The sequence below is a fragment of the Drosophila innubila genome, chromosome X (genome assembly GCF_004354385.1).
Source record: "Drosophila innubila isolate TH190305 chromosome X, UK_Dinn_1.0, whole genome shotgun sequence".
Taxonomy (NCBI): Eukaryota; Metazoa; Arthropoda; class Insecta; order Diptera; family Drosophilidae; genus Drosophila; species Drosophila innubila.
In genome coordinates, this window is record NC_047626.1 from 34,418,181 (window position 1) to 34,433,533 (window position 15,353).

Sequence of the window (15,353 nt, forward strand, 5' to 3'; positions counted from 1 at the left end):
GTTGCCCCTATTGCTGCCCCCAACGCTGCTGCTACACCCGTAGCAAGCTACCGCGCCAGGAAGTCGGTAGGGACGTGGTCTGCTGTGGTCTCATGCTCAGACCCAGCCATGACGTCGAAGCAGGTTGTGGAGAAAGTGCGCAATGAGGTTGCACCCGCTCTCGCTGTTCGGGTCCACGAAGTACGAGAGCTGAAGCGTGGCGGTGCGATCATTCGCACACCGTCAGTTGGCGAGCATATGACCGAGGCGGAATTCAAAAGGAGCGTGCATCTAGAGACAAAGCAATGGTCGCAAACCTGGAGGTTGACGAAAAAGCGCTGGCCATACTTGATGGGATCGGACGGGTCTACATCAAATGGTTTTCATACCGCTGCCAGTCGCTCGTCCGCACCTATGCTTGCCATAGGTGTGTTGGGTTCGACCACAAGGTCTCACAATGCCGGCTCAAGGATGCAGTTGCATCAAGGATGCAGTTGCAGCGAAGTGCACCAGTCCGGTGGACTGCCGGAACGTTTCAAGGCATTGCCTTCGGGGCATCATATGCTCTCTGAAGCATGCCCTATTTACGGTGCGGTGCTAGCGAGGGTGCATGCTAGACATTAAAATGTTTAGCTTCATCCAAGCAAATTGTGGTCGAGGACGAGCTGCCAACATCGAGCTCGGAGTACGAATGAGAGAGTCTGGACATCTGTTCGCACTGACTCAGGAGCCTTACGCTTGTTGTCACCGAATCTCGGGATTGCCAGCCGGGATGCGAGTTTTTGCTGACCGTCAAGCTAAAGCTGCTATCGTCATAGATGACCCTGATGCCATCTGCATGCCCGTAGAGCCGCTCATCACCGACTTTGGAGTATGCGTGAGTGTCACTGGGAGATTTGGCACAATCTTCCTGAGCTCCGTATATTGCCAACACCAGGAGAGTTTAGAGCCGTACATTTCGTACATGAATGTCGTTATCATCCCGAGTGAAGTACCTCCAGGCCTCGAGTCATTCGAGGTTGATTCTGCCGTTGCCAAGTTGAGGAGCAGGCGCTCCCCTGGTATGGACGGCAAGATTGTCAAGGAGGTATGGCGTGCCATCCCTCAGCATTTGACCGCCTTGTATGCACGATGCATTAGGCAAGGATACTTTCCCACTACTCAAGGGTCCCGATAAGGACAGGTGCGATCCTGGCTCTTATCGTGGTATCTGTCTGCTGCCAGTGTTTGGCAAAGTGCTTGAGGGAATCATGGTGACCCGCTTACGAGAAGACCCACCGGCAGGATGCAGATGGCCAACCCGAACGCTGCGTGGAGGATGCTTGGAGACACGTCGTGAGCAGTGCTGCGGCCAGCCCGGCCAAACTCGCGCTCGGTATTTTCGTGGTCTTCAAAGGAGCCTTCAACCACGTGGAGTGGAGTGCTGCGCTGCGCCGCCTAATTGACTCAGGATGCCGTGAAGCCAGCTTGTGGAGAAGCTTCTTCTCAGGCAGAAACGCAAGTATCGTCAGCAGGTATGGAGAAGCGTCTGTTCCGGTGACACGAGGTTGCCCACAGGGATCCATCAGTGGTCCATTCATATGGAACTTCTTAATGGAAACACTTCTTCAGCGTCTGGAAGCACACTGTGTTTTTAGCGCGTATGCGGATGACTTGCTGATTTTCGTCGAGGGACGTTCCCGCCAGGAACTAGAGTCAAAAGGCGAGCAGCTGATGTCCATCGTAGGCGCTTGAGGAGCAGAAGTCGGAGTGGCTGTATCAACCAGCAAGACGGCATGCATGCTTCTTAAAGGTTCTCTTTCCGCCAATAGACCCCCCTGGGTTCGATTTGGTGGAGGAAACTTAAGTATGTTGATGAATATCGGTATCTTGGCATCACAGTTGGCAAGAGGATGAGTTATGTACGGCACAAAAACTCGCTTAAATCCCGGCTTACTGGAGTCGTTGTGGCATTGGCACGCGTACTGCGGGTCGACTGGGGTGTCAGTCCCCGCGACAAGCGGACCACCTATGCACGACGGACCGTCAGATTGTGGCCAGGAGGACACTAATTGCCTGCCAGAGGCTTATGCTTCTAGGATGCCTCCCGGTATGCCGAACAGTGTCCACAGTGGCACTGCAGGTGCTTGCTGGAGCTCCCCCATTTGACTTGGAGGCCAAGAAATTGGCAATCAAGTACAAACTCAAGCGTGACTACCCGTTGGAGGAAAGTGATTGGCTGTACGATCGAGACTTGGCAGGACTTGATTGGAAGCAAAAGATGGCGTTGCTTGACGAATGCTTGCTGAGCGAGTGGCAGCGCAGATGGGATGACGGTGATACCGGACGGGTAACATACGAGTTTTTCTCGAGCGCAGGCTTCGTCTATCTAAGGCAAGACTTTCGCTTTACGATGCACGCTGGATTCTTGCTGACTGGCCATGGATCACTAAATGCATTTCTGCATGGAAGAACTCTGAGCGAGACGACTGCATGTGCTTGTGGTGCTGATCGTGAGGACTGGCTACACGTGCTATGTGTTTGCCCACTCTATGCAGATCAGCGGTTCCTCGATGGACTCGGAGTGCACAATGAACGCGGCGTTTGGAGCGTGTCTGGAGTGACGGAGACCCAGGAGAGGATGCAGCTGCTAGACTCATTTGCCCACGCCGTGTTTACCAGGCGTCGGCAAATGCTGGAGGATGTAGGCGTTGGTGGGTTGCTAGTCCCGAGCTGAATAAGCTAAAACTGGCTTCACCTGTGTGGTTGGCGGGTCTTAGAATACTACCACAGTGCACCTCTGCTTGTCGTATGAGATGACTTAATGAGGTACCAAGGCTGTCAGTCCCGAGCTGAATAAGCTAAAACTGGCTTCACCTGTGTGGTTGGCAGGTCTTAGAAGACTACCACAGTGCACCTCTACTTGTCGTATGAGGCGACTAAATGAGGTACTAGGGCTGTCAGTCCCGAGCTGAATAAGCTAAAACTGTCTTCACCCGTGTGGTTGGCGGGTCTTAGAATATCACCACAGTATGTAACCGCTTGTCGTACGAGACGACTAAAGGTGCACAATGGATCACCCAGCGTCCAGGCTTGTCGGAGCTAAATGGGGAGGGGATACCGATCCCTTTGAAAATTCGGTACCACGGGTTGAGAGAGTTTCTCCAAGACTTCTCATTGAGGTCGGCCCCCTAGTGGGAGTTCGTGGTGGCTGTGGTTGCGTAGCGTTGTGTTTCAACGCAGGAGAGAAGTTGCTAGATGCTTCTCCTCATACCAAGGGGGAGTGTGCAACCGATAGTGTACACTAATTTGGATCCGAGGAGGTGGAAGCCACTGCTAACATCTCTTGGGGGCGTCAGTTTGGCGCATTGTACCAAACTCGCTGTATTATATGCTTGCATATTCGAATACCGTGGTCGTAATCCTTAACTGGAACACGCCACGTTAAATAAATCGGAGAGATCCTTTGATTCTGTCCCTATCTACTCAGTTTGTTTCTGACGTTCGTCGCGAACAGACGTTTATTTCGAGTGCGCGCATCGCAGTGTTTCGTTACATGTAACGGTAAACGTGATAAGCAACTTTTGAAGTGAACAACAAAGCGGAATTGCGGTACTTTGTACGCAGACGCTAACCAACGGTAAAAACAGCGAAAAGAAGTGCTCAAATTGTGTGATAAGTGCGGCTTCGAGCTAACTTTTGTATTGTTGAGTGCATTGGTACTGGTTTTCAACCAGGATGTCTGAGGATAGGCGCGGCCGCTCTAGCAGCCGGAAGCGGAAGCCAACCGTTGAGGAAATCAACGCCAAGCGGTTAGCCTCGGAGATGGGACCTTCTGCCGTTCTCGAAGCGCCCACCGTCGCTGCCGCTCCGCTGGCCTCTGCTGCTGCTGCCGCTGCCGCTGCCTCCGTCGCAGCTGGCTCTGCTGCCGCTACCCCCACCGCTGCTAGCTCCGCTGCCGCTGCCTCCGTCAGCTGGCTCTGCTGCCGCTACTGCTGCTGCTTCTGCTGTTTTGATGGTGCTGTCGGCCGCTCAGCATTCACAATAGTGAACAGCGGAATGGAGACAATCCTGGCTGAGATATCGAAGGTGCAGAAGCTTGTCAAGGAGACCGTCACCAGGACAGGGATCAGTGCAAACGCCGCGTGTGCTATTTTTACGCTGTTCAGAAGTACGACGACCTCAACCTGGCGCTGGTGACCAGACTAGCAGCCCTGCAAGCCTCTGCTCCCTCTGTTACCCCCACCGCTGCCTTTGTTGTTGCCCCTATTGCTGCCCCCAACGCTGCTGCTATACCCGTAGCAAGCAACCTCGCCAGGAAGCCGGTAGAGACGTGGTCTGCTGTGGTCTCATGCTCAGACCCAGCCATGACGTCGAAGCAGGTTGTGGAGAAAGTGCGCAATGAGGTTGCACCCGTACTCGATGTTCGTGCCCACGAAGTACGAGAGCTGAAGCGTGGCGGTGCGATCATTCGCACACCGTCAGTTGGCGAGATGAGGAAAGTGGTGGCCAACAAGAAGTTTGTTGAGGTCGGATTGGTGGTTCAACAGAATCGTAGCTTCAAGCCGAAGATTACAGTGTTCGACGTTGACACCGCGATCAATGCCGAAGAGTTTATGCTGGAGCTCTTCGCGAACAACTTCAGGGAGCATATGACCGAGGCGGAATTCAAAAGGAGCGTGCATCTAGAGACGAAGCAATGGTCGCAAACTGCAGGCGAGACGGTCAAACTAAACCTGGAGGTTGACGAAAAAGCGCTGGCCATACTTGATGGGATCGGACGGGTCTACATCAAATGGTTTTCATACCGCTGCCAGTCGCTCGTCCGCACCTATGCTTGCCATAGGTGTGTTGGGTTCGATCACAAGGTCTCACAATGCCGGCTCAAGGATGCAGTTTGCCGACAGTGCGGACAGACCGGCCACATTGCAGCGAAGTGCACCAGTCCGGTGGACTGCCGGAACTGCCGTTTCAAGGCATTGCCTTCGGGGCATCATATGCTCTCGGAAGCATGCCCTATTTACGGTGCGGTGCTAGCGAGGGTGCAAGCTAGACATTAAAATGTTTAGCTTCATCCAAGCAAATTGTGGTCGAGGACGAGCTGCCAAGATCGAGCTCGGAGTACAAATGAGAGAGTCTGGACATCTGTTCGCACTGACTCAGGAGCCTTACGCTTGTTGTCACCGAATCTTGGGATTCCCAGCCGGGATGCGAGTTTTTGCTGACCGTCAAGCTAAACCTGCTATCATCATAGATGACCCCGATGCCATCTGCATGCCCGTAGAGCCGCTCATCTCCGACTTTGGAGTATGCGTGAGTGTCACTGGGAGATTTGGCACAATCTTCCTGAGCTCCGTATATATCCAACACCAGGAGAGTTTAGAGCCGTACATTTCGTACATGAATGAGGTACTGCTGCTGGCCAGCAGTTCACCAGTTATTCTAGGCACCGACGCGAACGCAGCATCCCCCATGTGGTTCAGTAAGATCCCTCGCCGTGGCGAGCGATTGCAGAACTACATACGGCGTGAGCAGCTGTCTGAGTGGATGGCAAATACCCCTGTCGAAGTGCTGAATGTACGAAGTGAGGTCTATACGTTCGAGACTCGCAACGCAACTGATGTCCATCGTAGGCGCTTGGGGCAGAAGTCGGAGTGGCTGTATCAACCAGCAAGACGGCATGCATGCTTCTTAAAGGTTCTCTTTCCGCCAATAGACCCCCTGGGTTCGATTTGGTGGAGGAAACTTGAAGTATGTTAATGAATATCGGTATCTTGGCATCACAGTTGGCAAGAGGATGAGTTATGTACGGCACATAAACTCGCTTAAATCCCGGCTTACTGGAGTCGTTGCGGCATTGGCACGCGTACTGCGGGTCGACTGGGGTGTCAGTCCCCGCGACAAGCGGACCATCTATGCCGGACTCATGGTGCACAATGAACGCGGCGTTTGGAACGTGTCTGGAGTGACGGAGACCCAGGAGAGGATGCAGTTGCTAGACACATTTGCCCACGCCGTGTTTACCAGGCGTCGGCAAATGCTGGAGGAGGTAGGCTTTGGTGGGTTGCCAGTCCCGAGCTGAATAAGCTAAAACTGGCTTCTCCTGTGTGGTTGGCAGGTCTTAGAATACTACCACAGTGCACCTCTACTTGTCGTATGAGGCGACTAAATGAGGTACTAGGGCTGTCAGTCCCGAGCTGAATAAGCTAAAAGTGGCCTCACCCGTGTGGTTGGCGGGTCTTAGAATATCACCACAGAATGTAACCGCTTGTCGTACGAGACGACTAAAGGTGCACCATGGATCACCCAGCGTCCTGGCTTGTCGGAGCTAAATGGGGAGGGGGATACCGATCCATTTGAAAATTCGGTACCACGGGTTGAGAGAGTTTCTCCAAGACTTCTCATTGAGGTCGGCCCCCTAGTGGGAGTTCGTGGTGGCTGTGGTTGCGTAGCGTTGTGTTTCAACGCAGGAGAGAAGTTGCTAGATGCTTCGCCTCATACCAAGGGGGAGTGTGCAACCGATAGTGTACACTAATTTGGATCCGAGGAGATGGAAGCCACTGCTAACATCTCTTGGGGGCGTCAGTTTGGCGCATTGTACCAAACCCGCTGTATTATATGCTTGCATATTCGAATACCGTGGTCGTAATGGGGAGAGATCTTTTGATTCTGTCCCTATCTAGTCAGTTTGTTTCTGACGTTCGTCGCGAACAGACGTTTATTTCGAGTGCGCGCATCGCAGTGTTTCGTTACATATAACGGTAAACGTGATAAGCAACTTTCGAAGTGAACAATAAAGCGAAATTGCGGTACTTTGTACGCAGACGCTAACCAACGGTAAAAACAGCGATAAGAAGTGGTCAAATTGTGTGCTAAGTGCGGTTGCGAGCTAACTTTTGTACTGTTGAGTGCATTGGTACGCTCTAGCAGCCGTAAGCGGAAGCCAACCGTTGAGGAAATCAACGCCAAGCGGTTAACCTCGGAGATGGGACCTCCTGCCGTTCCCGAAGCGCCCACCGTCGCTGCCACTGCCTCCATCGCAGCTGGCTCTGCTGCCGTTGCCCCCACCGCTGCTAGCTCCGCTGCCGCTGCCTCTGTCGCAGCTGGCTCTGCTGCCGCTACCCCCACCGCTGCTAGCTCCGCTGCCGCTGCCTCCGTCGCAGCTGGCTCTGCTGCCGCTACTGCTGCTGCTTCTGCTTTTTTTGATGGTGCTGTCGGCCGCTCAGCATTCACAATAGTGAACAGCGGAATGGAGACAATCCTGGCTGAGATATCGAAGGTGCAGAAGCTTGTCAAGGAGACCGTCGCACACCGTCAGTTGACGAGATGAGGAAAGTGTTGGCCAACAAGAAGTTTGCTGAGGTCGGATTGGTGGTTCAACAGAATCGTAGCTTCAAGCCGAAGATTACAGTGTTCGACGTTGACACCGCGATCAATGCCGAAGAGTTTATGCTGGAGCTCTTCGCGAACAACTTCAGGGAGCATATGACCGAGGCGGAATTCAAAAGGAGCGTGCATCTAGAGACGAAGCAATGGTCGCAAACTGCAGGCGAGAAGGTCAACCTAAATCTGGAGGTTGACGAAAAAGCGCTGGCCATACTTGATGGGATCGGACGGGATCCCGTGGTTTTCATACCGCTGCCGGTCGCTCGTCCGCACCTATGATTGCCATAGGTGTGTTGGGTTCGACCACAAGGTCTCACAATGCCTGCTCAAGGATGCAGTTTGCCGACAGTGCGGACAGACCGGCCACATTGCAGCGAAGTGCACCAGTCCGGTGGACTCCGGAACTGCCGTTTCAAGGCATTGCCTTTGGGGCATCATATGCTCTCAGAAGCATGCCCTATCTACGGTGCGGTGCTAGCGAGGGTGCAAGCTAGACATTAAAATGTTTAGCTTCATCCAAGCAAATTGTGGTCGAGGACGAGCTGCCAACATCGAGCTCGGAGTACGGGTGAGAGAGTCTGGACATCTGTTCGCACTGGTTCAGGAGCGTCACGCTTGTTGTCACCGAATCTCGGGATTGCCAGCCGGGATGCGAGTTTTTGCTGACCGTCAAGCTAAAGCTGATATCGTCATAGATGACCCCGATGCCATCTGCATGCCCGTAGAGCCGCTCATCACCGACTTTGGAGTATGCGTGAGTGTCACTGGGAGATTTGGCACAATAGCTCCGTATATTGCCAACACCAGGAGAGTTTAAAGCCGTACATTTCGTACATGAATGAGGTACTGCTGCTGGCCAGCAGTTCACCAGTTATTCTAGGCACCGACGCGAACGCAGCATCCCCCATGTGGTTCAGTAAGATCCCTCGCCGTGGCGAGAGATTGCAGAACTACATATGGGGTGAGCAGCTGTCTGAGTGGATGGCAAATACCCCTGTCGAAGTGCTAAATGTACGAAGTGAAGTCGATACGTTCGAAACTCGCAACGGACGAAGCGATATCGACATAACAATCGTCAACAACGCAGCATCTATATTGGCCACATATGACTGGAGAGTGGATGAATGGGAGTTGAGCGATCACAACCTCATCACGGTTGTGACAACGCTCCACCCGGAAAGCACAGTTGAGAGCATAGCTCTTGTGCCATCCTGAAATCTCCACAATGCACGTTGGCGATTGTGCCGCGATGATGATGCCGCGCTTCTTGCTATTTCATTGAGGACCTCCTCAGCGGAGTACAGAAGCGTATCCTAGCGGTGAAGAAGGAAGACTGCCGCAAATTCGTGGGAGAAAACAGCACCAAAGATCCCTGGGCACAGTTTACAAGATCTGCCGAGGACGGAAAAGGATGCCAGTTTTGGATGTCTTCGCTCCGGTGATAGGCTAGTCGTAACCTGGCACGACTGCGCCGAAGTGCTCATCCGTAACTTTTCCCAGTTGCGGAGTCTGATGCGCTCGTTATTATCCCGAGTGAAGTACCTCCAGGCCTCGAGTCATTCGAGGTTGATGCTGCCGTTGCCAGGTTGAGGAGCAGGCGCTCCCCAGGAATGGACGGTATTACTGGCAAGATCGTCAAGGAGGTATGGCGTGCCATCCCTCAGCATTTGACTGCCTTGTATGCACGATGCATTAGGCTAGGATACTTTCCCGGCGAGTGGAAACGCCCGCGAGCAGTCCCACTACTCAAGGGTCCCGATAAGGACAGGAGCGATCCTGGCTCTTCTTATCGTGGTATCTGTCTGCTGCCAGTGTTTGGCATAGTGCTTGAGGGAATCATGGTGACCCGCTTACGAGAAGTCCCACCGGCAGGATGCAGATGGCAGTTTGGATTCCAGCCCGAACGCTGCGTGGAGGATGCTTGGAGACACGTCGTGAGCAGTGTTGCGGCCTGCCCGGCCCAACTCGTGCTCAGTATCTTCATGGACTTCAAAGGAGCCTTCGACCACGTGGAGTGGAGTGCTGTGCTGCGCCGCCTTATTGACTCAGGATGCCGTGAAGCCAGCTTGTGGAAAGCTTCTTCTCAGGCAGAAACGCAAGTATCGTCAGCAGGTATGGAGAAGCGTCTGTTCCGGTGACACGAGGTTGCCCACAGGGATCCATCAGTGGTCCATTCATATGGAACTTCTTGATGAAACACTTCTTCAGCGTCTGGAAGCACACTGTGTTTTTAGCGCGTATGCGGATGACTTGCTGATTTTCGTAGAGGACGTTCCCGCCAGGAACTAGAGTCAAAAGGCGAGCAGCTGATGTCCATCGTAGGCGCTTGAGGCAGAAGTCGGAGTGGCTGTATCAACCAGCAAGACGGCATGCATGCTTCTTAAAGGTTCTCTTTCCGCCAATAGACCCCCCTGGGTTCGATTTGGTGGAGGAAACTGAAGTATGTTGATGAATATCGGTATCTTGGCATCACAGTGGGCAAGAGGATGAGTTATGTACGGCACATAAACTCGCTTAAATCCCGGCTTACTGGAGTCGTTGCGGCATTAGCGTAATGGTCGACTGGGTGTCAGTCCCGCAACAAGCGAACCATCTATGCCGTTTGGATCGTGTCTGGAGTGACGGGACCCAGGAGAGGATGCAGCTCCTAGACATTTGCCCACGCCGTGCTTACCAGGCGTCGGCAAATGCTGGAGGAGGAGGCGTTGGTGGGTTGCCAGTCCCGAGCTGAATAAGCTAAAACTGGCTTCACCTGTGTGGTTGGCGGGTCTTAGAATACTACCACAGTGCACCTCTGCTTGTCGTATGAGACGACTAAATGAGGTACCAGGGCTGTCAGTCCCGAGCTGAATAAGCTAAAACTGGCTTCACCTGTGTGGTTGGCAGGTCTTAGAATACTACCACAGTGCACCTCTACTTGTCGTATGAGGCGACTAAATGAGGTACTAGGGCTGTCAGTCCCGAGCTGAATAAGCTAAAAGTGGCCTCACCCGTGTGGTTGGCGGGTCTTAGAATATCACCACAGAATGTAACCGCTTGTCGTACGAGACGACTAAAGGTGCACCATGGATCACCCAGCGTCCTGGCTTGTCGGAGCTAAATGGGAGGATACCGATCCATTTGAAAATTCAGTACCACGGGTTGAGAGAGTTTCTCCAAGACTTCTCATTGAGGTCGGCCCCCTAGTGGGAGTTCGTGGTGGCTGTGGTTGCGTAGCGTTGTGTTTCAACGCAGGAGAGAAGTTGCTAGATGCTTCGCCTCATACCAAGGGTGAGTGTGCAACCGATAGTGTACACTAATTTGGATCCGAGGAGATGGAAGCCACTGCTAACATCTCTTGGGGGCGTCAGTTTGGCGCATTGTACCAAACCCGCTGTATTATATGCTTGCATATTCGAATACCGTGGTCGTAATCCTTAACTGGAACACGCCACGTTAAATAAATCGGAGAGATCCTTTGATTCTGTCCCTATCTACTCAGTTTGTTTCTGACGTTCGTCGCGAACAGACGTTTATTTCGAGTGCGCGCATCGCAGTGTTTCGTTATATATAACGGTAAACGTGATAAGCAACTTTTGAAGTGAACAATAAAGCGAAATTGCGGTACTTTGTACGCAGACGCTAACCAACGGTAAAAACAGCGATAAGAAGTGCTCAAATTGTGTGATAAGTGCGGTTTCGAGCTAACTTTTGTACTGTTGAGTGCATTGGTACGCTCTAGCAGCCGTAAGCGGAAGCCAACCGTTGAGGAAATCAACGCCAAGCGGTTAACCTCGGAGATGGGACCTCCTGCCGTTCCCGAAGCGCCCACCGTCGCTGCCACTGCCTCCATCGCAGCTGGCTCTGCTGCCGTTGCCCCCACCGCTGCTAGCTCCGCTGCCGCTGCCTCTGTCGCAGCTGGCTCTGCTGCCGCTACCCCCACCGCTGCCGCTGCCTCCGTCGCAGCTGGCTCTGCTGCCGCTACTGCTGCTGCTTCTGCTGTTTTTGATGGGGCTGTCGGCCGCTCAGCATTCACAATAGTGAACAGCGGAATGGAGACAATCCTGCCTGAGATATCGAAGGTGCAGAAGCTTGTCAGGAGACCGTCACCAGGACAGGGATCAGTGCAACCGCCGCGTGTGCTATTTTTACGCTGTTCAGAAGTACGACGACCTCAACCTGGCGCTGGTGACCAGACTAGCAGCCCTGCAAGCCTCTGCTCCTCTGTTACCCCCACCGCTGCCTTTGTTGTTGCCCCTATTGCTGCCCCCGCTGCTGCTACACCGTAGCAAGCTACCGCGCCAGGAAGCCGGTAGAGACGTGGTCTGCTGTGGTCTCATGCTCAGACCCAGCCATGACGTCGTAGCAGGTTGTGGAGAAAGTGCGCAATGAGGTTGCACCGTTCTCGATGTTCGTGTCCACGAAGTACGAGAGCTGAAGCGTGGCGGTGCGATCATTCGCACACCGTCAGTTGACGAGATGAGGAAAGTGTTGGCCAACAAGAAGTTTGCTGAGGTCGGATTGGTGGTTCAACAGAATCGTAGCTTCAAGCCGAAGATTACAGTGTTCGACGTTGACACCGCGATCAATGCCGAAGAGTTTATGCTGGAGCTCTTCGCGAACAACTTCAGGGAGCATATGACCGAGGCGGAATTCAAAAGGAGCGTGCATCTAGAGACGAAGCAATGGTCGCAAACTGCAGGCGAGACGGTCAAACTAAACCTGGAGGTTGACGAAAAAGCGCTGGCCATACTTGATGGGATCGGACGGGTCTACATCAAATGGTTTTCATACCGCTGCCAGTCGCTCGTCCGCACCTATGCTTGCCATAGGTGTGTTGGGTTCGACCACAAGGTCTCACAATGCCGGCTCAAGGATGCAGTTGCATCAAGGATGCCGTGCGGTGGACTGGCGGAACTGCCGTTTCAAGGCATTGCCTTCGGGGCATCATATGCTCTCAGAAGCATGCCTATTTACGTGCGGTGCTAGCGAGGGTGCAAGCTAGACATTAAAATGTTTAGCTTCATCCAAGCAAATTGTGGTCGAGGACGAGCTGCCAACATCGAGCTCAGTACGGATGAGAGAGTCTGGACATCTGTTCGTACTGGTTCAGGAGCCTCACATTTCGTATGAATGAGGTACTGCTGCTGGCCAGCAGTTCACCAGTTATTCTAGGCAACGACGCTAACGCAGCATCCCCCATGTGGTTCAGTAAGATCCCTCGCCGTGGCGAGAGATAGCAGAACTACATACGGGGTAAGCAGCTGTCTGAGTGGATGGCAAATACCCCTGTCGAAGTGCTGAATGTTCGAAGTGAGGTCTATACGTTCGAGACTCGCAACGGACGGAGCGATATCGATATAACAATCGTCAACAACGCAGCATCTATGTTGGCCACATATGACTGGAGTGGATGAGTGGGAGTTGAGCGATCACAACTCATCACGGTTGTGACAACGCTCCACCCGGAAAGCAGTTGAGAGCATAGCTCCTGTGCCATCCTGGAATCTCCACAATGCACGTTGGCGATTGTTCGGTGATGAAGTGGCCAGGAGGATCAAGGCTGCCGAGAATCACATGGAGACGCCGCTGGACGACCAAGTTTCTGCACTGCGCTTGATTGTACATGATGTGTGCGATCTTGTGTTGGGCCGCAGACGACCGCGAGCCAAGCGACGTGTAGTTTGGTGGAATGCCGAACTATCCGCTAAGCGCCGAGAGGTCAGGAGACTGAGGCGCAGGCTACAGGATGCTCGTCGTCGTGGACACGATGATGATGCCGCGCTTCTTCATTGAGGACCTCCTCAGCGGATTACAAGAAGCGTATCCTAGCGGTGAAGGAGGAAGACTGGCGCAAATTAGTGGGAGAGAACAGCACCAACGATCCCTGGGGCACTGTTTATAAGATCTGCCGAGGACGGAGAAAGGATGCCAGTTTTGGATGTCTTCGCTCGGGTGATAGGCTGGCACCTGGCACGACTGCGCCGAAGTGTTCCTCCGTAACTTTTTCCCAGTTGCGGAGTCTGATGCGCTCGTTATCATCCCGAGTGAAGTACCTCCAGGCCTCGAGTCATTCGAGGTTGATGCTGCCGTTGCCAGATTGAGGAGCAGGCGCTCCCCTGGTATGGACGGTATCACTGGCAAGATCGTCAAGGAGGTATGGCGTGCCATCCCTCAGCATTTGACTGCCTTGTATGCACGATGCATTAGGCTAGGATACTTTCCCGGCGAGTGGAAACGCCCGCGAGCAGTCCCACTACTCAAGGGTCCCGATAAGGACGATCCTGGCTCTTCTTATCGTGGTATCTGTCTGCTGCCAGTGTTTGGCATAGTGCTTGAGGGAATCATGGTGACCCGCTTACGAGAAGTCCCACCGGCAGGATGCAGATGGCAGTTTGGATTCCAACCCAAACGCTGCGTGGAGGATGCATGGAGACACGTCGTGAGCAGTGTTGCGGCCTGCCCGGCCCAACTCGTGCTCAGTATCTTCATGGACTTCAAAGGGCCTTCGACCACGTGGAGTGGAGTGCTGCGCCGCCTTATTGACTCAGGATGCCGTGAAGCCAGCTTGTGGAGAAGCTTCTTCTCAGGCAGAAACGCAAGTATCGTCAGCAGGTATGGAGAAGCGTCTGTTCCGGTGACACGAGGTTGCCCACAGGGATCCATCAGTGGTCCATTCATATAGAACTTCTTGATGGAAACACTTCTTCAGCGTCTGGAAGCACACTGTGTTTTAGCGCGTATGCGGATGACTTGCTGATTTTCGTCGAGGGACGTTCCCGCCAGGAACTAGAGTCAAAAGGCGAGCAGCTGATGTCCATCGTAGGCGCTTGAGGAGCAGAAGTCGGTGGCTGTATCAACCAGCAAGACGGCATGCATGCTTCTTAAGGTTCTCTTTCCGCCAATAGACCCCCTGGGTTCGATTTGGTGGAGGAAACTTGAAGTATGTTGATGAATATCGGTATCTTGGCATCACAGTGGGCAAGAGGATGAGTTATGTACGGCACATAAACTCGCTTAAATCCCGGCTTACTGGAGTCGTTGTGGCATTGGCACGCGTACTGCGGGTCGACTGGGGTGTCAGTCCCCGCGACAAGCGGACCACCTATGCACGGACCGTCAGATTGTGGCCAGGAGGACACTAATTGCCTGCCAGAGGCTTATCCTTCTAGGATGCCTCCCGGTATGCCGAACAGTGTCCACAGTGGCACTGCAGGTGCTTGCTGGAGCTCCCCATTTGACTTGGAGGCCAAGAAATTGGCAATCAAGTACAAACTCAAGCGTGACTACCCGTTGGAGGAAAGTGATTGGCTGTACGATCGAGACTTGGCAGGACTTGATTGGAAGCAAAGATGGCGTTGCTTGACGAATGCTTGCTGAGCGAGTGGCAGCGCAGATGGGATGACGGTACCGGACGGGTAACATACGAGTTTTCTCGAGCGCAGGCTTCGTCTATCTAAGGCAAGACTTTCGCTTTACGATGCACGCTGGATTCTTGCTGACTGGCCATGGATCACTAAATGCATTTCTGCATGGAAGAACTCTGAGCGAGACGACTGCATGTGCTTGTGGTGCTGATCGTGAGGACTGCCACGTGCTATGTGTATGCCCACTCTATGCAGATCAGCGGTTCCTCGATGGACTCAGGTGCACAATGAACGCGGCGTTTGGGCGTGTCTGGGTGACGGAGACCCAGGAGAGGATGCAGCTGCTAGACACATTTGCCCACGCCGTGTTTACAGGCGTCGGCAAATGCTGGAGGAGGCGTTGGTGGGTTGCTAGTCCCTAGCTGAATAAGCTAAAACTGGCTTCACCTGTGTGGTTGGCGGGTCTTAGAATACTACCACAGTGCACCTCTGCTTGTCGTATGAGATGACTAATGAGGTACCAAGGCTGTCAGTCCCGAGCTGAATAAGCTAAAACTGGCTTCACCTGTGTGGTTGGCAGGTCTTAGAAGACTACCACAGTGCACCTCTACTTGTCGTATGAGGCGACTAAATGAGGTACTAGGGCTGTCAGTATCGAGCTGA

General features: G+C 53.3%; 1 long non-coding RNA gene across 10 annotated transcripts in view; it reads left to right on the top strand.

Moving 5' to 3' along the window:
- Positions 1 to 15,353, top strand: part of LOC117794032 — a 100,100-nt gene that overhangs the window by 25,047 nt on the left and 59,700 nt on the right. For 2 of the 10 annotated variants that reach the window (XR_004618332.1, XR_004618339.1), the window contains exon 2: positions 3,237 to 3,241. The exons of 4 other annotated variants lie outside the window; for them this stretch is intronic. This is a non-coding gene — a long non-coding RNA (uncharacterized LOC117794032). Of the gene's footprint in view, positions 1 to 3,236; positions 3,242 to 4,091; positions 4,106 to 9,610; positions 9,616 to 10,613; positions 10,619 to 15,353 lie in introns of those variants that run through there. 4 more of the 10 variants (XR_004618335.1, XR_004618340.1, XR_004618341.1 and 1 more) reach the window with 3 other exon arrangements.